Source organism: Salarias fasciatus, chromosome 20 (assembly GCF_902148845.1).
Source record: "Salarias fasciatus chromosome 20, fSalaFa1.1, whole genome shotgun sequence".
Classification (NCBI taxonomy): domain Eukaryota; kingdom Metazoa; phylum Chordata; class Actinopteri; order Blenniiformes; family Blenniidae; genus Salarias; species Salarias fasciatus.
Genome location: NC_043764.1, coordinates 27,544,633 through 27,568,379, shown reverse-complemented (window position 1 = coordinate 27,568,379; position 23,747 = coordinate 27,544,633).

Below are 23,747 nucleotides of genomic sequence, written 5' to 3'. Positions count from 1 at the left end.
TGCGATGCAGTCATTTTTGCTTAACGTCAAACCACATATTGCATCTGTGTTTAAAATGACAAACAGAACATGGAGTTCTAACCCTTGGGATAGAAACATTGAAGAGCTGTTGAAATTGCAACGGGAGAAGGCATTTGCCCCCCCGAAACGAACTGCGAAGCAGTTTACTCAGCAGCTCCCTGCTTGTCAGCTTGCGTCAAGGACAGAAAAGGAGAGGCCTCCGAGGCCTAACAAAACATACGGCACACAGCCTAGGGAGAGAAACAGGGGACGCAAGTCTGGGAACTGTTTGGCTTGTGGGCGAGAAGGTCACTGGGTTAAACAGTGTACGTTTCCAAAAGCTGATGGGGGGAAATCAGATGATAAGGGGAACGAGAGCAAAAAGGAACAACCACCAAGAAAAGGAAAGAACGCATAGGGTTGTCATGGGAACAGTGAGACATTTCAACTTGCAAAAACCACATCAACTACTTTCAGATTATCCAATTCTCCCAGAGAAAATCCTGTCATTCCTATTGAAATTGATGGCAATGTAATTGACATTTTGGTGGATAGTGGAGCAACCCTGTCAACAGTCAAAACAAATGAAAATGTTTGCACACCAAGTAAGCATACAGTTCGGACAATTGGAATTTCTGGAGTTCCTATTATTGAACAGTTGTCTAAAAACACTCCTGTAAATTTGAACAGTACTGAATTGCATCATTCGTTTGTAATTTCAGATACCAGTCCCACCAACCTGCTGGGGAGAGACTTGCTTTGCAAATTGCATGCATCGATACATTGCACTCCGGATGGATTGTTTTTGTCAGTGCCTGAGGGGAGAGTTATGCAAGCTATGCAGGCTCTTGAAGCAATAAATGATAAACTGTACTGCTGGACATTGTCTAACTTTGATTTGCAAGATTTCTTTTCAGTTCAAAACATCCAGAAGCTTGCCAAAATTCACCGGCTTGTGCGGCGATGATGGCAGCAATGAGGCCTTTGCTGAACTGCCATTGTACGGCCGCGTTTAACCCAGTGGTAAGCTATGAGGAGAAAGTTGCAAATCTTCTAAATTCTAATGATTCTCTCACTTGTGATCAGGTTCTATTCGTGGGTCCACAAGGCTGTGCAGTGCCGGTGAAATTGAGTGGGAGACAGCAGTCTGCATTCAGTGTGAGTCACTCCTATCCTCATATCACTGTGGCCTTGACGACTGGGTGCGAGGCACATCATCTGGGTGAGATGGTCTTAAAGTGCAGAACTTTAAGAGAAAAGATACCGGGGACTAACACACAGCAAATTGTTCATTTGGGTGAAGATTTGTACATGATCAGGCCACAGACACCAATTGATTTACCAGAAACCAAATTCGAGCTTCAACATCCACCAGAACGGGTTTCATTTGCCCCTCCATCTGATCTGGCTGAAGTACCTGCTAAATTGTGGGCTAAACATAAAAATCATGTAGGCTTAATCACCTCAGCTAAGCCACACAAGGTCACACTAAAACAAGATGCCAAACTGCCACAAATTAGACAATATAACCTTTCTCCGAAAGCCGTTAAAGGTATTGAAGGTGTTATAAAGTCTATGATTGATCAAGGGGTTTTGGTTGAGACAGAAAGCCCATGCAATACACCAATTCTTCCTACGCCGAAACCGGGTAGGCCGGATGAATGGAGATTTGTCCAAGATTTGAGGGAAATTAACAAAGTTGTGGTGCCAGTCACACCTATGGTTGCTGATATTAACACCATTTTGTCTTCTCTACCCCCAGACGCGTGCTACTATACAGTCGTTGACCTGTCTGCTGCATTCTTTTCGATCAGATTGGATCCTGAAAGCCAATATTTGTTTGCATTCACCTATAAAGGTAAACAGTATTGTTTCACAAGGCTTCCCCAGGGCTTTGTCTCTAGTCCGGGAGTGTATGCATCAGCGGTGAAAAGGGATCTGGAAGATCTGGAACTATCAGGGGGGAGCACTCTGATACAGTATGTTGACGATCTTTTGATTGCATCGAAATCAAAGGAGGCCTGTAAAGCTGACACTATTTTGCTCCTGAAGCGTCTTGCTGAAGGGGGCCACCGAGCATCCTTAGCAAAGCTGCAATTTTGCCTTCCAAAGGTGAAATACCTTGGATACGTGCTGGAGGAGGGAAAACGACTCCTCTCCCCGGAGAGAGTCGCACTGCTGACCAACATGCCACCTCCACAAACTAAGAAAGAGATGTCCTCTTTTCTCGGTATGACAAACTATTGTCGTCACTGGATTTTTGATTATGCAGCTATGGACTCTGTGCTCAGAGCGGCAACAAACAAGGATGCTCCAGCCAAAGTGCAGTGGACAGAGACGATGTCGCAAGCCTTCCAAGATCTGAAGCAAGCCCTAACATCGGCACCAGCTCTGGGATTACCGGACTACAGGCTGCCCTTTCATCTCTATGTCCATGAGAAAGGGGGGTTCGCTACAGGTATCCTGGTTCAGAGACATGGATCACATTTTCGCCCTGTTGCTTATTTCTCTTGCAGACTTTCGACTGTAGTCCTTGGGATGCCGAACTGCTTGCGTGCCGTTGCGGCCACAGCGGAGATGATAACCAAAACAGCGCCCTTGGTTCAGGATAATGACTGTGTAGTGCACGTGTCTCACTCAGTGTGGCTGTTGTTGAACAAGTCGCAGACGCAACACATTTCAGCTGCCAGAAGGTCGGGGTATGAAACTATTATTCTGGGTAGTCCAAACATTACCTTGAAGAAATCAGCTCCAATTAATCCTGCTACTTTTCTTCCAATGTACGAGGAGGGGGAGGGGGAGCATGACTGTGTGCAGACTGTTGAAATAAGCACTTCCCCGAGGCCTGACTTAATGCAAACGCCGATACCAGAGTCAGACATGATTCTGTATACTGATGGATCTGCGATCCGACCATCAGATAACTCGCATTTTGCAGGTTACGCAGTAGTTAGTGATGAGGGGGTCCTGGAAGCAGGTGCTTTACCTCCTGAAACATCGGCACAGGCTGCAGAGTTATATGCTTTAACCAGAGCCTGTACTCTGGCAGCAGGCCAGGTTGCTACTGTGTTTACAGATTCCAGGTATGCTTTTGGTGTTGCACACGACTTTGGCCACATGTGGAAAATGAGGGGTTTCCTGACATCTTCCGGTAAGAAAATTCGACATCACGCATTAGTCGCAGATTTGTTACAGGCCATACTGCTTCCAAAACGGTTGGCTATTGTTAAATGTGCGGCTCACACTTCAGGTGATGATCCTGTCTCACGTGGAAATGCACTGGCTGATGAGTCAGCCAGACAAGCTGCATTTTCCTCTGTTCCTGTGATAACCCAAAGTTTGTCAGCCTCTTCTGATACTACAGATACTCCTCCCTTCGATGATGTGCTGGGTTTGCAAAACCGTGCTGATGACCAGGAAGTGGAGTCATGGGTGAAGAGAGGTTGCACCAAAGATCCAACGACCGGCTTGTGGTCAAGCTCTGATGGCAGAATGGTCTGTCCGCGCGCTTTACTTCATGTTTTGGCCCGTGTTGCTCATGGACCGGCTCATGTGGGTAGGAGTGGGATGGCGAGGATGATCAGCTCTCAATGGTTTGCTCCAGGTGTTACAAGTGTGGTGCAGACACTTGTAAACAGATGTATGATTTGTCAGCAGACTAGAACGAGAGAGAACGTGATCAAACATGACCATTTGGTGCCTCCTACGGGGCCTTTTGTAAATATGCAAATTGATTTTTCACATATGCCTGCATGTCAAGGTTATAAATATCTGCTTGTGATTACTGATCAATTCAGTAAGTGGACTGAAGCATTCCCTACGAGGAAGGAGGATGCAAGAACTGTTGTGAAAATTCTTCTGAAGGAAATCGTTCCTCGATTTGGTGTGCCCTTGGAAATCAACAGTGATAGAGGCCCAGCCTTCACTGCCAAGATAACACAGGGACTCTCTGACCTGTTGGGATTTAAATGGCAACTGCATGTTCCTTATCACCCACAGAGTTCTGCACAAGTTGAGAGAATGAATCGTGCGGTGAAGGAGAAGCTCACGAAGACAATGATGTCAACGGGTCTGAAGTGGCCAGATGCCCTTCCACTGGTATTGTACGCTATGAGGTCTTGTCCGAATGCTACTACCGGGTTATCACCCCATGAAGTGTTGATGGGAAGACCGACTTGACTGTAAGTTGCTTACCAACTCGGCCAAAAGCCTCTTTTTTTTTTTTAATCACGATATGGCTGCAGCACGACGATTTGCACAGTTTTTTGTTTTTTTTTTGTGTCGGCTGCGCCAGTTCTCCTCACGTAGCAGGAGGGGGACTGGAGGACAAACTGTGTGATTAGTGAGTGACCGGTTAGAGGTGGATAATGTACCTGGAGCTTCATGTTTGACCTCTTGTTTGAACGAGTAGCTTAGCTACGAGCGCGCAGCGCTAGCGGCTGTCTGGTCATGTGACCAGATGGGAGCATACCAGATGGGAGCGTACCTATGTCCCCGGGTCCTATGTTCCCCGCTTTGTATGGGACCGGGGAGCATAGAACCCTTTTTCTAAATAGGGGTCCTATGCTCCCCGCCGTGCACTGAAAGTGTCTGCTTGTACAGCGTAGAACCTGCAGTGGCACATGGAAGCGCTCACGCTCACCTCCAGGTATAGAGAATTACTGTAGGCTACTGTCAGTTTACAACTAAATTATAATAACATAAATGGTGTGAAAAATAAATAAACTAATGTAATAAATCTCAACACAACAGCGAACACGGTAGTTGACAGCAGGACCACTGCAGCGTCTCCAGACGTGCCAATTACAGATTCAGGTAAAATATTATATCCTCCATCAAAGCACAGCAAACCATGTATTTTTCGTTTCCAAAAATTAATTTTTGAACGAATATATTTTCTGAATTTTCTGACCTTTGTCCTGTCGAGCCTGCAGTCCCAGAATCAAATGAGCAGCGGACGGGACCGTGTGGGAAGGTGTCCGTCCTGGTGCGCAGCCGGGGAGACTTATTTTACTAATTTTAATATGTTCTTGATTATTATTGACGGTTAATAATACAACTATTTTGTGTGTGTTGGCGTTCATGTGTGTGTGTGTATCAGGGAAACGAGTGCGCGGAGTGTGAGTGAGAGATGACGCTGCTGAAATGCGCACTGTAAAATTAAATAAATTGTAAAACCTGATTTGAGGCATTAATAAAGCAGACATGAGGCATTAAAAGGTTTGCTGATGCTCTTGACTTAATATTTTGTATATTTATCTTAATTTCTAACACATTAGATTACAGAGAAACAACCTGTTGGGTGTGCTCCTGCGCAAAAACACAGCATAATGACGGTCTGGCTGACCGTTGCGGCCTTTGGAGGGGGTGTAAGAATGCTGGCAGTTCCAGTGTTAATCATTTTAGTTCTAGTGTTAATCATTTTAGTTCATTCCTATATTGACGTTCATCAGGTTTTACAATTTATTTATGGAGGTAAATTTGTGTCTTTATTTTTCAATTAAAAAAAAAGTTGCTCAAATCGCATTTTTTGATTGACGTCCTGTTTTTGCATTTGAACCCTATTATGGGTAGGACATTTGTTTCTTTATTATTCAGTCAAAAAAAAGTTGCTCCAATCGCAAAACATGTTTTCAATCAAAAAAAAAAAAAAAAAATTCAATCAAAGAAAAAACTTGTTCAAACCCCCAAAAAATGTGATACCCCAAAAAACTGCATATAAACACGGTTTTTCTTTGATTGAATTTTTTTTTTTTTTTTTTGGTTGAAAATACATTTTTTGGTTGAAGTCCTATTTTTGGATTTGAACCATATTATGGGTAGGATATTTGTTTCTTTATTATTCAATCAAAGATATAACTTCAGTCAAAAAAAAAAAATGTTTTCAATCAAAGCAAAAAAAAATGTTTGGAGAGTTTCAACTTTTTGACATTTAAACACTTTTTTTTCTGATTGAAGTGAAAAAAGTTTTGAAGCTTCTTTTTTGAAACCTCTTTTTTGAAGTCTCTTTTTTGAAGTCTCTCTTTTGATTGAATCATTTTGACACAAACATCCCGCAGTGGGCGGAGCTTCTCCATTGGTCGGGCATGTTTGAGTGACAGGTGTCCACACCAATGACGAATCTCCCCAGAAGAAGCTAGAAGCTGGAAGCTAGCCGCTTGTGTGTGCGGGGAAGTCAGTTTCTATTTGCAGCTGTCGTCACGCTGCTGCATTGAGGGATTGTTCAGCTCTCGCTTGCGAGCTACTTTCCAATTCACGTTTGCTGAGTGCGGCAGTATTTCTTCAAAACGGGAAGATCCTGTTGCATGAAAGGCGACCACAATCGGTCACATCGATGGAATGGGAGCAGGACAGACGACATCTACGTTTTTTCCAGTTTCCCAAGTGGAAAGAAGTTACGGAGAGCAGACTGGAAGAGGCGTCGGATGGCGTGGTTCGCAGCAGTGACATGAAAGAGCGCCACTTTCGACTCCATATCTGACAACATGCTTGTTTGCTCTCGCCATTTTCATAAAGGCAAGTAAGTGAGTTTATTAGTTTTAAAGCGATACTACTGAAAATGCGGTTTCTTTGTGACTGAAGTCACGTTAGCTGTGAAGCTAGTTTGCAGCTGCTGGCGAGCCTCAGCAGCTGCGAGCCAACTTCACTTATAAACTCCGGTCAGAGGAGGAGGGCAGTAGAAATGGGATAATCACTTCATGCTAAATCTGTGTGAAAAAGTGTTTTGCCTCATAGCGCATACTCCAAACATGTACCAAAGGTCCAATTTGGCGTATGCACTCAGGGTAGTGGATCATGAAGTGGTGTTTTGGTATGAAATTATTTTGGAGATATAGATCTGAAAATAACTTATGATGCTCTTGAATGAGATGTTTTAAAAATACAGTCATGCCCTCTGTAATACAAGGTGAAAATAGAATATTGAGAATATGCAACAAAAGTAATAACAACTGCCAGTGTCTGTCACCTTCCGGGACAACATCACCAAAGATTAAAGGGAGATTGCGAATCAGGCACAATGTTTGACTCGCATTAAGTCCCAAACCACTTCCAGTACAAAGCATGTTTATGTGTGTTGGCCGGTTCTTTTTATCCATAAATCCATAATTAAATGCATATACTCTTTGGAGTATGCTTTCATTTGAAATAAAGTTGTGGTTCATATAATCAAACAAAAGCTTAATTTCATACTGTGCTACACCTTCCAAAATATCATGCATGATATCAAAAACAAAGTTGTCAGACACATTAAAGTATGACAGGGAATTGAGTATACTGTTGCGTTTGAGGCCAAAATAGGAATTTTCTCTTGGATTCTCAACAAGATAACTGTAATGCTGCTCATTGGTTAATTTGGTGCGCAACACCTCACGTGGATCACTTTCACGAAACACTGACTGAGCAGTTGCTTTGTCAATAAGACACCTTCTGCAGTAGTGATTCGCAGAGAAGGACTCCACAAAACCAAGTATTGAGTTCAAACCTAAATGGTCACCTGTTACTTGTGCAATGGGTCCATAGAGGGGTTGCTCAGTAAATGACACTTTCATTCCACTCTGCTCTAGTATTTTTATGTGATCTACAAAAGGAGCGAGTATTTGATCAATGCCATATTTTTTTGCATCTTGGGAGTGAAACAAAGAAATTAGATGAATATTCATCAAGGATGAGTTTAGACGTGGTGGCAAGTTTCGAAGTGTAAAATATAATCATCCAAGCTTATGTATGCCTTGTTTTGACCCTAGGGGATTTGATGTTTCAAAGTCATCGTAATAAACTTGAATTTGCAATGAATTTTCAGATTCTGAAAACAAAGGGTGATTTCTGTAATATTTTCCATCACAAAAATCTTGGTACAAGTTGCTGAGAACAGACTTCTTAATTTGACAACACACTTCTTCATTCTTAAAAATGAATTCTAGTGTCTTCAACAAGGGTATATAGATGAAAGTGTAATTTACTGGTACCTGCTCATACACTCCAGTGACTTTATTTCTCTTTGTGTCATATCTCTCTCCTAAAATAATTTCAACCGATTCAACAACACCCCACTTCTCACAAAAATACTTTGTCCATTCGGTGTTTGTATTTAAATCACTGAAGGGATTTGAAGTATTGCTGAAGACTTCTTCCACTGCACTTCTACTGGGATTATCAGCAGGCACTACATTTAACACTTGTTTTTTCAGATCTGCATGAACTTCATTCACATACTCCTCCATGCTTTCAACAACAGATAGCACAACATTGTTGGCTCCACCACTGCCTTGTAACTTTGCTATAATAGAAGCACACATATCTTTTGCCTGGTCTTTTGACATATGAGATGTTGAAGGCTGATCTCAAACGTCCAAGTCCACGTCATACTCATCTCTTTTCGAGTCTTCTTCAGCTAAATCTGACTGATGGGATGGTTGCATATCAACATCATTGCCTGTCCAAGCCATTCCCTGGAATAGAATTCGTCAAGGAGGGAGCGAAGATTCCCGGGCCCAGAAAACCAAGGGCAGGCATCTGTCGTGGAATTTTATTTTAAAAAGTATCCTAGGCCAGTCACGGTGCAAAAAACCCCACAAACATATATTCCAGAAAAAACGTAAAATCCTCAAGTATATCCATTCTTGGTTCTTGAAGTCTTCCATCGTAGTTCTCCTCAGAAAAATCAGGCAGAGTCAGAGTCAGAATGCAAAAGGAGGACTTTATTCCCAAAAAACCCTCCTGGCAGTCAGGTTGACCAAAAGAACTGACGCGCGGAGCGCTCTCCGCTCCATCTATTTATACTATTTCTTGGGAGTTCGTCAACTCTCCATGGACTCTTCGTCAAGACACAATTGTTCCCCCCTCCCTACAAAGGTCATGGTCCGTGACCCCTTGGGAGGCCCTCTCAGCCTCCATCAAGTCTCCATCAAGTCTCCATCAAGTCTTCCCAAATGCCAGGTGTTGTGCAACAAATCATAGTGTCACATTTCTTGTCCAATGAGCCTCATTTACACCAGAGGGAGACAGAGAGACAATTGACCTAAAGTCTTGACTTTAGAAAAAACAAACTGTCCAGCTGCCAAGAGGCTGCCGTAAAAATGAAACATGGCAGGCTGGCGAACAGAAAAAGGATACATGTCTTTTCTACGCCTGTGTCTACTAGCATACTATAACTCACAGAGACATGCATTATATGAACAATAGTAAATAACATAATATAATAAGCATGATGTAAAGAATATTATAAAATTATTCTACATTTCCCCCCTTTGAGACTAACAAGTCTCATACTACACCACTATAACTAATCAACTACAAATTCTTCATAGCAAACATAAGCATTTGTCTGTAAGCGTGTAACGGCAGTATTTAACTGCGGCACATCTTGCACCTTTTCAAAAAGGTTATGTGGTTTCAGCACACACGTATGAATATACTAAATCATCTACATAAAATGATTAATAACATGATACACATTCCCATAAATGATCAATACTAAGATTATATGACTAACTTCATACAGAGATTATACTACTAACGGTTAACCATCTACTATCAATCAATCTCCTGAGTGAACCTTCCCAACAGAGGGATATAAGCAGCAGTACACTACTCAGTGAAGCTTGGGGTATTATTGGGTGCAGCGGGAACCACATCCTGCTGCCAGCGGAAATGCTGAAGAGCAAATCATCTTTTGCGAGTGGCAAGTATTGACGCACACAGCTACGTGGTGTATCTTCCAACACCTGAACATCTTTCATCATTTCTCGTACATCATTCAAAGGCATGGTGGCAAGGTCCTTCCGAGTATAAACACAAACTTTCAAAAACCAGGATCCTACACGAGCATTGGTGTCGCTGTCACTGACGTCGCTGCTCTCAGATGATATTGGGTCATAAGTTGGGGAGAGAGGTGTCTCCCTGGCTTCTCAGGGGTTCGGGGACCCGTGTGTGTTGTTGGCGCCCTTTGCTCCTGCGATGGAGCGCATCCCTGCATCGTCATAAAGGGAGGGGAGATGTGGAGAGGGTCTCCTGTGTACTGGTGACATAGGTTGGGAGGGGATGCTGGTAGTAGGTCTTCGGAGGCTGATAGCGGCATGGAGGTGAAGCCCAGTACACGCCGGTGGACTCTCGTGGACGAAGTCTGCTGGGTCCTGGTTGTAGATCCCCCACCGTCAGTTGCCATGGGACAGGCTCCGGCTGGAAGACACTGTCCGACGTCCTCTCCCCTGTTTGGTCTCGAGTCATCGATGGTATGTTGTCCAACAGGAGTGCATTCCCGTCAATATTGCTCTTCACCATGATTTTCCCTATAAAGACAAATAACCCATTAAGCATTCTCTAATGGTATCCACCATAGGCACATCGTTACCTTTTTCATTTTTTTCTTCTTTCCATAAACATTTTCTTCTTTGTTTTCCATACTACCCCTATCTGGAGTTCTCCAGAAGTAGCTAGCACTCCACCTACTGTGGGGTGAGGTAACATAGCAACTTTATGGTCGCAACAACCCATTGGTTGTATTAAACTTTCTCATAACCTATATCTTAATGGTCCTTCACCTGACTCTAAATCTCCAGAGCCTACTTGTTTCTAACTTAGTTGAATCCTCACTGAATCACTCCTTTGCCTACTTGGTAACAAAACCTCTACTCCTAGTTTCTTTACTGCTTTGTTTGGAGATCAGTCTTTATGATCTTATTTCTGTCTGGCTGTGCCTAATCTGCAGGGGAGGCATCATCTTTTCCCTTCCTGTAGCCGCCTCTTCCCTGCGTGGAGGTATTACCTTCCCCTTCCAGCTCAGGTGGTGTCTGCTGATGCTTTGAGGGCGGTCTGTCAGCCCTGCAGCAGTAGTTTCAATAGAAACAAACAGTCTTACCCTCGATGTCCTGTGCAGTGCGACTTGGTCAGGACAACTTTGAATGGACCTCCTCGTCTCAGTTGGTTCCATTCCCTCTGAAACCTTTCATGTATACCCCCTCTCCAGGTCACACTCATTCTAGAGATGGTGTGATTTCAGCCTCTCCATCTTCTTTGGCCCCTTTTACCTGTTGAAAAATCACCTTACAAATACAGGACAATTGTTGAACATAACTTCTCAGCTGTTCAAGAGATAGACCTTCCTAAAGTCCCTTCAAAAAAGGCACATGCATGGGTCTCCCTATGCATATTTCATGCAGTGTTAGATGGGTTAGTGTGTTAGTTTAGTTAGTTTGACAACACTTAGCAAAACATCCTTAGACATCTTAGTTTGTTCTCTCTGTTTGCTATGAACTTAATTCCCTTAGCTTTCAAAATTCCATTTGCTCATTCATCTGTTCCCTGCAACTGTGGGTTATATACATCCAAACTTCTGCTGGATCCCAATGTGATGTGCTGCGGGCACATCGTGGTTTTTTTTACGGACAGTTTCACGTTTTTTTCCCCCTTTAGATATTTAGGGAATATTTATCCTGTTTTGTGTTTTGTTACTTTTTTAAGTAATTATCTTTTTCCTTTTTTGTTCGATTTTGATTGGAGCGAGTCGCGCCGCCGCGCTATAAATAGCAGCGTGGAGGCGGCGCTCGGGGTCGTCGTCGTCCGGTCTCTCTCTCGCTTGCCCACCCACCTCGTTACACCTGTCGCCAGGTGCGCTCGCCGGCGCGCCATGGACTCCGGCTCCGACAGGCAGGCATGTGGCTGCAGGGCATGCTAGCCCACTAGCCGGCTTTGCGTTCTCCTTTTTTGCGATTTTTCCCTTGTTTTGGATCGCTGTCTTTTTCCGTCCAGGTGTGACCAGCCGTCCCGTTTTCGCCTTTCTTTTGATCGGGTTTAGTTGGGGTTTTTTTTCTTTAGTTTGGACGAGGGATCAGCCTCGACGGCTGCATAGCAGCTGGGCTGTGAACTCGTCTTTTTCTTAAGTTTGGCTGGCGCATCTGGGCCTTCCTTGGTTTGCTACTTTGTTTCTTTTTTTTTTAATACAGTTTTGGGGCACGGGTGATGAGGGTTCTTTCTCCTCCAGAGCCTCGTCAGGTTCCAGCTTCGAGACGCCGACTCTGGAGAAAGTGTAAAATAAATGACTGACCCTCATCCTGTTTGTCCTGTGTCCTTGAGAAATGTGTTTGACTCTCCGGGTCATAACATATTTTTGGGGGCTCGTTCAAACTTAAAACCCTGGCAGATGGCCATTTTTGCCCTTTTTGTTACCTTTGTAGTGTTTTTTGGCCCTGTGATCTGGGTTTTTTTTTGTGCAGTGGTAACTTTTTGGTTTTGGGCATTTCCATTTGGCTGCGTGTGGGTTGTTTTGAGTGTTTGAGTGAGGAAGTTTGTGGGGATTTTTTCGTGGAGTAGTGGGCAGTTTGCTGCGCGATAGTTTTTTTTTCTCTCTCAGTGCTTTTGTTCTATCGTCGGCTTCGGAAATGTCGTTCGTTTTTTCCCTGGATGATTTCGTAAAGACGCCTAACGTGGATGTTATTCACAAGTGTTCCAAAGATGATTTGTTGGCGCTTGCTGATCACTATAAGGTGCTTGTTTCGAAGCAGGATAAAAAGAACACTGTTAAAGCCGCGGTACTTGAGTCACTGGTTGAGCGTGGTTTGTTTTCTGCCCAAGTGCTCCCAAAAAGTCCTCATTTGTCCTCGATCAGAGAGGAATCTGTCCGGCTGAAGGAGTTGGAAGTGGAGCTCCAACGACTGGCGCTGGAGAAAACTAAAGTTGAGCAGGAAGCTCAGATCCGCCTGCGTGAATTGGAACTCGCCATGAGCCAGCAGCAGCTGCAGCAGCAGAAAGACTTTGATGTAAGTAAGAATATTCGTCTTGTTCCTCATTTTAATGAGAGGGACGTTGACAAATATTTTACTTTGTTTGAGAGAGTCGCTGTGTCCTTAAAGTGGCCTAGAGAGGCGTGGACATTATTGTTACAATGTTCACTTGTTGGTAAGGCACAGGAAGCTCATGCGTCTTTGTCTGCTGCTGACAGTTTGGATTTTGATAAGGTTAAGGCTGCTGTTCTTCGTGCTTATGAATTAGTTCCGGAGGCTTATAGGCAGAAGTTCCGCAAGTTAAAAAAACAGCACAACCAGTCGTATGTTGATTTTGCGAGAGAGAAAGAAGTTCTTTTTGATCGGTGGTGTTCATCGCAGGATGTGAGTGATTTTGTCCAGTTAAAGCAGCTAATGTTGATGGAGGATTTTAAGAACTGCCTCCCCGACAAAATTGCTCTGTACCTGACTGAGAGCAAGGTTACCGACGTCTCTAAAGCTGCGGTGCTTGCTGACGAGTATGCGTTGACGCATAAATCTGGATTTGGGGATCGTCCCTTTGGTTACGGTCGTTTTGAGCGGGACCGAATTAACGGTAATGGCAATAAGGCTGTGTCTGTGCCCACTGAACCCGTTTCTGGCTCTCTGTCCGGTGCCGACGTTAAAACTGAGGCATCTGAGTCTAAGAGTAGAGACGACGTCACTTGTTTCTATTGTAGGAAGAAAGGACACGTAATTTCTAACTGTTCGGTGTTGAAGAAAAAGCAATCAAAACCGGTGGCTTTGATTAAAACGGTGACTCCCGTTAGCCAGCCACTTCAGCCTCAGGCACACTGCGATTATGGTGATTTCAAGCCGTTCGTTATGGACGGATTTGTGTCCGTGTCTGGCGATACTGAGAAGTTCCCAGTTAAAATCCTGCGTGACACCGCTGCTTCTCAGTCGTTTATTTTGGAGGGGATTCTGCCATTGAATGATGTCACTGCTGTTGGGTCTGACGTTCCTGTGCGCAGTTTCAATATGCAGGATGTTGGCGTTCCCTTACACAAAATTATGATTCAATCAGAGCTGTGGTCCGGTGACGCAGTGGTCGGTGTGCGTCCCGGGTTTCCCATAAATGGTGTCTCCGTTATTATGGGGAATGACTTGGCGGGAGGTCGAGTGCTGGTGACTCCCGAGGTTACACCTGTCCCGGTTGTGCGCACAGGCCCGGATGAGCTGGGGAGTAGATTTCCAGATGTGTTCACGTCCTGTGCGGTTACGCGCGCAGCTGCTAAACGTGAACAGCAGGAAAATAAAGAAGACATCGATTTGAGTGACAGTTTTTTGTGCGACGGTGATGGCGTTCCCGTGTTGAATGATGGAGGCGGGGATTGTGCGGAGCGCAAACCTGATGTGAGCGCGTTGTCGTTGTCCAGACAACAGCTCATTGCAGATCAGAAAGCTGACACAACTTTGGCGCATTTGTTTGTTGGTGCAGTAACTGATGATCGGTCCGAGTCCATGTCCACTGGATATTTTGTGAGAGACGGTCTGTTAATGCGTAAGTGGACGCCGTTACATGTCTCTCCCGCTGAGGAGTGGAGTGTGGTTACGCAGATTGTGATGCCCGGTTCATACCGCGCCGAGATTTTGAAACTTGCTCATGATAATCCGCTGGCAGGTCATCTTGGCATACGGAAAACATATGATCGCATTCTGCGTAATTTCTTTTGGCCTGGACTGAAGCGCGATGTTGTGCGCCATTGTAATTCGTGCCACTGGTGTCAAGTGTCTGGAAAGCCGAATCAAACCATTCCTCCCGCTCCCCTGTATCCAATCCCAGCGGTCGGTGAACCCTTTGAACGAGTGCTGGTTGATTGTGTGGGTCCGCTGCCTCGTTCTAAGGCAGGGAATAAATTTCTGGTTCCGGTGATGTGCGCGGCTACCAGGTTTCCTGAAGTTTTTCCCGTGCGTAAAATCACCACACCAGTTGTTGTGAAGGCTTTAACAAAGTTTTTTTCAGTGTTTGGGTTGCCTCGGGTTGTGCAGACTGACCAGGGGTCTAACTTTATGTCCAGGGTGTTCGCGCAGGTGTTGAAACAGCTCGATATCAAACATTGTCACTCCAGCGCGTATCACCCGGAGAGTCAGGGCGCACTCGAGCGCTTTCACCAGACTTTGAAAACTATGCTTCGCACTTACTGCCTGGAATTTGAGAAAGACTGGGATGAGGGGGTGCATTTGCAGATGTTTGCCATTCGGGAGGTGGTTCAGGAGTCCCTGGGCTTTAGTCCATCGGAGCTGGTTTTTGCGCACACCGTTCGCGGACCGTTGCGGTTGTTGCGGGACAAGTGGCTGTGCGGCAAATCCGAGCAGAATCTCCTTGATTACGTCAGTAATTTCAGACAGAAGTTGCGCCGTGCATGTGAGATCGCAAAGGGGAATCTGGAAGTGGCGCAGGCACGAATGAAAGCAGTGTTTGACAAGCGTGCGAAGGAGCGTGTGTTTGAGCCCGGTGACAAAGTTCTGGTTTTACTACCTATTCCCGGGTCAAGCCTACAAGCGCGCTACAGCGGGCCTTATTCCATTCAGAAAAGGGTCGGGAACTTGGATTATTTAGTTGCCACGCCCGACAGGCGACGGAGGTCCCGCTTATGTCATGTCAACATGCTGAAGCCGTATGTGGAGCGCGCGTCTTCCTCCTCCGGTGGTTCGGCGGCAGGGCGGGAAGATGACGTCACCGCGTCGGAGCCGCGTGTGAGCTTGGCTGCGAATCGGGAGGAGCTGCCCGGAGCTGAACCTGACACGGACGGGTTTTCTGCAGCGTTGACGCAGGGACGGTTTTCTAATTCGGTGGCGTTGGAGAACCTGCCTCTCTTGTTCTCCCACCTTGATTTTTCCCAGCAGGCTGATGTCACTCGTTTGATCCAGTCTTATAAGTCGCTGTTTGCCGATATTCCCACTCAGACGCGTGTGCTCAGCCATGACATCGATGTGGGTGATTCTAGACCCATAAAGCAACATCCTTACAGGGTGAATCCAGACAAACGTCGCCGTTTGAGGAGTCAGGTGGAGTACATGGTGGAGCACGGCATTGCTGTGAAGAGCAGCAGTGCGTGGAGTTCGCCATGTCTCCTAACGATCAAAGCCAATGGAGAAGACCGCTTCTGTACAGACTTCAGGAAGGTCAATGGGGTGACTAAGCCGGATTGTTATCCACTGCCTCGGATGGAGGACTGTGTGGACCATGTTGGGGCTGCCCGGTTTGTGTCCAAACTGGATCTGCTGAAGGGGTACTGGCAGGTGCCTCTTACTGCACGCGCCCAGGAGATCTCCGCTTTTGTCACACCCGACGACTTCCTTGAGTACACGGTCATGGCTTTTGGGATGTGCAATGCCCCGGCGACTTTTCAGCGGCTGATGAATGTCGTTTTGTCTGGTTTGCCATTTTGTGAGGCTTACATTGATGATTTGGTTATTTGTTCTGCCACATGGAGTGAGCACATGAACCATTTGAGTTCTGTTTTTGCGCGTCTGAGTGAGGCCAATCTAACCATTAATCTATCCAAATGCGAATTTGGTCAAGCAACGGTGGCTTATCTGGGAAAAAGGGTTGGGGGAGGTCAGGTGCGCCCTGTTCAGGCGAAGGTGGAGGCCATTCTCTCTGTTCCGGTTCCCACCACACGGACTGAGCTGCGCCGGTATCTGGCGATGGTGGGCTACTACAGGGGTTTTTGTAAAAACTTCTCGGCTGTGGCTGCCCCTTTGACGGACTTGCTTAGTCCAAAAGTCGATTTCCGCTGGTCCGGCCGGTGTCAGTCCGCGTTTGAACACACCAAGTCGCTGTTGGTCAACGCTCCTGTCTTGTCCGCGCCTCGTTTTGACTTGCCATTTAAGTTGGCTGTGGATGCCTGTGACTCCGGCGTGGGCGCTGTCCTGTTGCAGGATGGATCTGATGGGGTGGAGCATCCAGTTTCATATTTTTCAAAGAAACTCAATAAACATCAAAAATGGTACTCCACCATTGAGAAGGAGGCGCTGGCGTTGGTCCTGGCCCTGGAACACTTTGAAGTTTATGTTGGTGGTTCCAGTGCTCCCACAGTCGTCTTCACAGACCACAACCCGCTGGTGTTTCTGGACCGCATGAGGAACAAAAATCGGCGCCTCATGAACTGGTCTTTGCGGCTGCAGTCATTCCACATCGTTATCAAGCATATTCGCGGGAAAGATAACGTGGTGGCTGATGCTCTCTCACGCCTGTAGATGTTTGTTTTGCACTGAATAGGTCGATCGTTATGGTGTTTTTTTTTGCTTTGCTCGATCCTATTCAGTGTCTCTGGGTGGGGGTGTGATGTGCTGCGGGCACATCGTGGTTTTTTTTACGGACAGTTTCACGTTTTTTTCCCCCTTTAGATATTTAGGGAATATTTATCCTGTTTTGTGTTTTGTTACTTTTTTAAGTAATTATCTTTTTCCTTTTTTGTTCGATTTTGATTGGAGCGAGTCGCGCCGCCGCGCTATAAATAGCAGCGTGGAGGCGGCGCTCGGGGTCGTCGTCGTCCGGTCTCTCTCTCGCTTGCCCACCCACCTCGTTACACCTGTCGCCAGGTGCGCTCGCCGGCGCGCCATGGACTCCGGCTCCGACAGGCAGGCATGTGGCTGCAGGGCATGCTAGCCCACTAGCCGGCTTTGCGTTCTCCTTTTTTGCGATTTTTCCCTTGTTTTGGATCGCTGTCTTTTTCCGTCCAGGTGTGACCAGCCGTCCCGTTTTCGCCTTTCTTTTGATCGGGTTTAGTTGGGGTTTTTTTTCTTTAGTTTGGACGAGGGATCAGCCTCGACGGCTGCATAGCAGCTGGGCTGTGAACTCGTCTTTTTCTTAAGTTTGGCTGGCGCATCTGGGCCTTCCTTGGTTTGCTACTTTGTTTCTTTTTTTTTTAATACAGTTTTGGGGCACGGGTGATGAGGGTTCTTTCTCCTCCAGAGCCTCGTCAGGTTCCAGCTTCGAGACGCCGACTCTGGAGAAAGTGTAAAATAAATGACTGACCCTCATCCTGTTTGTCCTGTGTCCTTGAGAAATGTGTTTGACTCTCCGGGTCATAACACCCAAGTATTTTCATAATACGTTTTATTACCTCCACCACAAAGTGGGATCCACTGTCTGAACTACATGTGTCAGGAAAACTGAACCTTAGGAAAACCTCTCTACACAAAACTTTGCTACAGATCCACTGTCTGGTGCATAGTTTGGTACTTCTTCCTCCCATCCTGCTGTGGCCCATCCAGGGTGTTCATGGTCATACCCCTTAAGCCACACCGTTTTTCCTTGCAGGACTGCCTTGTCCTGTGCTGCTATAAGAAAAGATAGAATAGTTAAGGTTTACAATCAGCTGCAAACAGTATGAGGCACATACTTACCCCTGCTGCCTTTTTTCCTCTTCATCAGTTAATTGATTACCTTTAGCTATTAAGTTGTTTGGCTTTTGATTGGCAGGGCATTCAATCACTGTAACTGCCATTGAAAGTAACATTACTTGTAAGAGTTTGCCAATTTCATCTGCATGGGTGTCCTAAAAGCCTTTATTTCTGCCAATTGGGCAGAGCATGGTTTTCTCAATTTAGTACTTTATAATTCCCAAAAAGGTGCCATGTGGCTTTAGTTCAATTATGGCAAAACCCACATGGTTGTCCATGGCATCCTTAAAACAAGATCCATCCATAATTAAAGTCACATCAGCCGTTATTGGTTGGTTGTGTAAATCATCACATTCCCTCATAAAGTTGTCTGTTTCTTGTTTACAGTCATATTGGATACCCTCATCAGGAGTTACCATTTTAGTGGCATGATTCACCGCAGCGCACCGCTGGATTGTGAGCTCAGGAGCATCAAGAATAACTTAAATACCTAGAACTGGTGTCGACTGCAGGTCCTTTTTTACGTTTAATTGGTCTGCAGCTTTTTCAGTGCACGTAATGGAGCTTTTTTTTTTTCCTTCTTTTCTTTTCTTTTTCCAGCATAGTCAGTTATCCATGGATGGTTATATCCAGTCATCCCCAGAAAGGAAAGCATTTGTCCTACCGTTTGTGGCTGCAGAGCTCGAGTTATAGCCTCTATCTGATGGAACTATGTTCCTCTTTCCTATGTCATCTACATACTGCATTACTGTGCTTGCAACATCTATATGCTGTAAGTCTTAGGCTGGTATTCTATCAAATACTGATGGGCTTTCTACATAACCTTGTGGAAGTCGAGTATACGTATATTGTTGCTTCTGATATGTAAAAGCTAAAAGATACTATGACTCCTTATCTATCGGCATACTGAAAAATGCAGAACAAAGGTCTATTACCGTATACCATTTAGTATCTGGTGGGACATTTGATAACAACGTATGTGGATCAGGGACAACATATGTGGATCAGGGACAACATATGTGGATCAGGGAAAACAGTAGTCTCAGCATCGACAATGGCATTGACAGCTCTTAAATCATGAACCAACTTATCATCTGTAGAATTATTTTTTTCTTGATTGGAAGATTGGTGTGTTACATTAACTTTTTGTTTTAACTAGCACTCCCATTTCTAGTAATCCATTTATGGTTGGTTCAATGCCTTTGATTGCATGTTGCTTCAATGGATACCAATTTCTGTTTGGCAGTGGATGGGTTTCACTGATTTGACTCTGTCCCCATCAGTCTTATGTCTTGACCATACTTCCAGTGACACTTGTTGGAGAATTAGCTCTTCGTCTTCTTCGAGAGTTGACTGAAGTTCTCCATCTGTCAGATCCAGTAGATCAGGGTTGTTGGTTTTTTCCCCTCTGGTTGTTGGCACATCATAGTGCTTGATTCTTCCATTTCCTTGTCAGGGAAATCCACATACCCCATCTGGTATGCACCTTATGTTGGCTTGTAGTTGGCATAAAATTGTTGGCTCCATCCATCTTGAAAGATCATGGGGTTTTTAGGCCATGGGTCTTCAGTCAGGTCTACAGCATCAGGCATAGCTGTAGAGGCCTATACAAGATCCATAGATCCCATCGCAGCCTCCGCAGATGAACTCATTGCAGCGTGGTTGGAATGTCATCTGTCTCCACTGTCTGCAGAGTCTCTTCTTCTCCAGCAGGCGTCTCTCCTCTTCCTGGCAGCTGGTTGTGTAGCCCCCCTTCTCATCCCACTTCTTGGAATTTGATAGGTGGGTGGAGCTATTAGGAGCTGTGGGCCTGTCTGGTGTCAGCTGTCTCCACCTCCTGTCCAGCCAAATCCATTGCAGCATTCCTTGCTCTTGATTTACTGTCACAACTTGCTTGCACTGTTCTCCAAGTTGCATTGCTGTTACTGTGTTTGTCAGTTCTTTATTCAGATCTTCTTCTCTTCTGTTGCTGAAATCTTCATCTTCATAATGCTTGATGTTTGATGCCATTTCGTCACAACATTTCTCATCAAAGACTCCTAGAGGCCATTTTGCCCCTTCGGGAGTTCTGTTGTTCTATTTTCTATACATTTTAAAATTTCTTTTTCAAATTTTGGGTGCTGTCATATTATTACCTGTGCCTCCTGTTGTCTCTTGATCCATTTTAAATCCCTTGACTCTTTCCACACAGCTTCTGTGTCTGTGGGGATAGTTTATATTAGTACAATAAATTATTTATTTATTTATTTATTTATATATATTTTTATTTAGAACTGCTGTTCTCAATACTAGTTCTCTAATATAATCATTAGGCATGCTGCGGTTCTCGGTTTTGAACCAAACTCTTCTGTACGACATACATAGATCAATTCGCCTATAAACTACGGTCTGTCGTTGCTTAATTAATTAATTTCTTACAACTGGCCACCTACTTGTAGAACAGATCTCTATGTCTGTCTACCTGCATAAATAAGCACTCTGCTAAAGAAATCCCCATCCTGCGAGTAGCTGTCCAATCACTGTCTCTTCCACACCCCCCTCCTGCCTATGTGTGAAATCTGAGCCAGAGGAGCAAGAGGAGCGCTCACCTACAGATCGCAAATCACCCGTTTCAGAAAGCCATGGCGAGTGGAGGAGTGGAGAAGAAGGAGAAGGAAAAGTTTGTCGAGGCATTTTTAATTTTAAATCTGTGTATTTTCTCATGTAGTTACATTCAAAACTTCCAAAAAAAAAGAAAAAAGAAAATACCCTTCGTTTAAAGTCTTTTCTCTTTTTTTTTTTTTTTTTTTCAGGATGCAAAAATACATACTGAAATAAAACCGTAAGCCTAAACTGAGATACGAACCAATCTGTGGAAACCTGTTACCCTTTCATGGAATGACTGATATCCAACCATGGATTTTACTGCCATTCCGTGCCGTAATAGATTACTTAGCAGCAAAGTGGCTCGCCTTGATGGTGCTTCACTTCAGCTGCACTGATAACGCGTCCAACCCCCCTGTATTCCAGCGGCTCCTGATCCCCGTGTCCAGAGCACGTTGGGGAATTCCCCCTGTACTTGTTAGAATAACACATCTGGTCAAATGCCACAGTTTTCTAAATTATTTCCTGCCGATTTTGCCACAATTCAACTTTAGTTTTCATTTTTATATCTACATTCTATCCAATAATACGTTATTTCATGCATCTCAATATCTCATCTATGTTCTCAGGAGAGTAATAAATACTCCTTATCACTGCTGCCTCTTCTCACTAGCAGTCACTCCCCTAGGTTTACTCTCAGCGTACTATTTCACGCAGCCCTGTACTATAGGGTTCTAAATTCAATCCATTTTTTTCTGCCATCATCCAAATACAATTTCCTATCTATAATTATCCATACCCGTCTCATAATAAAAACTTTAACGTCACATAAGCTGCAGTATTTAAATAAAATATTCTTTAATCGTCTCATTTGAAGGCAAACCTGCTGTAAATTTTCCACCTCCTCAATTTAGTCAGTCTTCCTTTTCTGTCTATTTACACTATTTATATAATTATTCTAAAATACCCTATGATACCATGCGCATTTTATTTACATATGTACTTTTTTTGGCCAAAGTTTCTGCTCCTTTTACCATCTGCTCTCCTTCAAACTCTCACAGTCTCATACGCACAGTCACCCCTTCTCCTTTCCTCACATCTTTCTAACACTCACTTGCTCTTTTTACACACTCTTACTTAGACATAGACACATTACCTCCTCCGCGTCAGAAGGCTTTTTGTTTTACAACCACCCTTTCAGCCCCAAAATTTGCTCTGACGGTCCAGCTCACAGCTGAGCCGACAAATTGACCTTTGGCGGTAACCGCAGTTGGGACGGATCCATCCGTGCTTGACCCTCTCCTGGAGTCTCTTGTGTACACTTTCTCCTCTCCTGGGAGAAGGCTTACTAGATTACAACCTACGCTTCAGACCCAGAGTTCACTTTGACAGCCCAGTCTCTCCGCTGAGTCAACAAATTAACCTCTCATAGGTTGGACCGGCCGTCCGTAAAGGACCCACTTCTGGGTCTCCTGTTTTATACCCTCTCCCTCCTAGAAGGCTTTATTTATGGCAGAGATTACCCATTCAGCCCTAAGGTTAAATTACAAAGAAACAACACACTTGCATCCAGAAAGTGAGGAGTGCTATTTACTTAGAACAACCTTGGCAACCATTTAGACATAAAAACTATGAGTAATTGTTACCTTAATTATTTCCAAATAAACATCACTCAACTGCAAAATTCTCTTTTTTGTTTTAATAAAGATCACTAAAATTTTAAAGTACTTAATCTTTTCTAAAATTTCCTAAATTATTTTCCTTAAATTTAGTTGAGTAAATAATGTGTGTTCTTCAACCAAGCAAATTTGCATGCATTTTACTCCATGTAAAATTTAGAACATTATCTAAAGTAATGATTTACAGTTGTTCCTGTCTAACAAACCCTTAGCGGTATCCGCATCTCCACACTGGCGCTTACTCCCCTCTTCGGAGAATTATCCTCAAGCGGCTCCCACTCTTATACTTAGCCAACCCTTCTCTAGCCGCGGTGTCACTTCCCCCTCAGAAGTTAAGACACAGAGCAGCCTGAAGACAGTCCGCGCATGCAAGCGGCCCCTTTTTACCCTTAGCAAGCAGACTCTTTCTGCACCATGGTCGTTACTCTTATGCGGTTTGGTCGTTTTTTGCATTCTGACTCCGAACTCCCCCTCTGAATTTCTTTTAAATCAAATTTTCTTTTTTATCTTTAAAAATCACTTTTTAACTTTAACTAGGTTCTTTTGGATTAATTTAATCCGGTTTTAGATTTCACCTGGGCAGAGACCAGACATCGAGCACACAAAAAATTTAGACGCAGAATAAATTAATCTGCTTACCTCCAATTGTTGTGGCCACAGTGTGCTGAATCTGTCCTCCTCCACAGATTAAAATCAATCTCCGGTTACTCCTCCTGGCTGGCTCGCCAATAATATGTCGTGGAATTTTATTTTAAAAAGTATCCTAGGCCAGTCACGGTGCAAAAAACCCCACAAACATATATTCCAGAAAAAACGTAAAATCCTCAAGTATATCCATTCTTGGTTCTTGAAGTCTTCCATCGTAGTTCTCCTCAGAAAAATCAGGCAGAGTCAGAGTCAGAATGCAAAAGGAGGACTTTATTCCCAAAAAACCCTCCTGGCAGTCAGGTTGACCAAAAGAACTGACGCGCGGAGCGCTCTCCGCTCCATCTATTTATACTATTTCTTGGGAGTTCGTCAACTCTCCATGGACTCTTCGTCAAGACACAATTGTTCCCCCCTCCCTACAAAGGTCATGGTCCGTGACCCCTTGGGAGGCCCTCTCAGCCTCCATCAAGTCTCCATCAAGTCTCCATCAAGTCTTCCCAAATGCCAGGTGTTGTGCAACAAATCATAGTGTCACATTTCTTGTCCAATGAGCCTCATTTACACCAGAGGGAGACAGAGAGACAATTGACCTAAAGTCTTGACTTTAGAAAAAACAAACTGTCCAGCTGCCAAGAGGCTGCCGTAAAAATGAAACATGGCAGGCTGGCGAACAGAAAAAGGATACATGTCTTTTCTACGCCTGTGTCTACTAGCATACTATAAC